General features: G+C 46.0%; 1 non-coding gene across 1 annotated transcript; it reads right to left on the bottom strand.

Annotated features, from left to right (window-relative positions):
* Nucleotides 1-449: 449 nt before the first annotated feature.
* On the bottom strand, nucleotides 450-635 carry LOC144674420 (U2 spliceosomal RNA). Its single transcript, XR_013574544.1, has one exon. It is a non-coding gene; the product is annotated as a U2 spliceosomal RNA (small nuclear RNA).
* Nucleotides 636-898: the final 263 nt, after the last annotated feature.

The following is an 898-nucleotide window of genomic DNA, read 5'->3' as shown; positions in this document are numbered from 1 at the left end:
GGCAGGTCTCTCTTCTCCTCGAACACCCTCAGGAGCCGGACGCAGTCTGCCACTTGCTTGAACGTGACGTCGAAATAACCACCTTTGCGGGAGTCGTGCAGGGTGAAGATCTCCGTAGCTTGGAAGCCGCACGCCTTCAACAGGATCCTCCTGGTGAAGAAGCCCCGATCCATAGGTGATCCTCCTTCGTCGCTGTGGTTCACCGTGACTCGGACGGTGATAGGTAACCCACGGTATGAATTCGGATTGCGATTGGTTATCGCCCTTCCATCCCGACCTTGCCACGGCAGGACCATGGTGTCGCTCCTGCAACACTTGATCTTAGCCAAAAGGCCGAGAAGCGATGAGAAAGAAAGAAAGTTGTGTTTTGAAAGATGTGCATGTTGAAAAGTAAAGAAAGCAGATGTTTGTAAGAAATCTATTTTTAGCATTGAAAATCCCCTGGAAAGGGGTGGTGCACCACTCCCAGAAATACTGCAATACCGGGTCGATGCGTGGAGTGGACGGAGCAAGCCCCTATTCCATCTCCCTGCTCCAAAAATCAATTTAATATATGGTCCCCAGATAAGGGACGTATCAGATATTAAACTGATAAGAACAGATTTTTTTTTTTTTTTTTTTTTTTGTAAAAATATACTTTATTCATAAAAATCTTCAATCACATTCAAAACCATTTCAAAAACAACATTACAAGGGTACAATCCAGGTTAAACTTTTACAAAATGTATCACCAGGTGCATCAGTACAAACAATATTACAGTCATTTACAGCCTTTCATTTTGATCTGTACAGCCCGAGGGGCTCTAAACAGTTCCCGGTCTCTCGGTGCGCTGTGGTAGAAAGGTCTTAGACAGCGACCCTTCCCCATTGCGCCTTTGCGGCAGCTGCCCCAAGCTTT

Source organism: Cetorhinus maximus, unplaced genomic scaffold (assembly GCF_964194155.1).
Source record: "Cetorhinus maximus unplaced genomic scaffold, sCetMax3.hap1.1 HAP1_SCAFFOLD_651, whole genome shotgun sequence".
NCBI lineage: Eukaryota > Metazoa > Chordata > Chondrichthyes > Lamniformes > Cetorhinidae > Cetorhinus > Cetorhinus maximus.
This window is presented reverse-complemented; position numbering and strand designations above follow the sequence as displayed.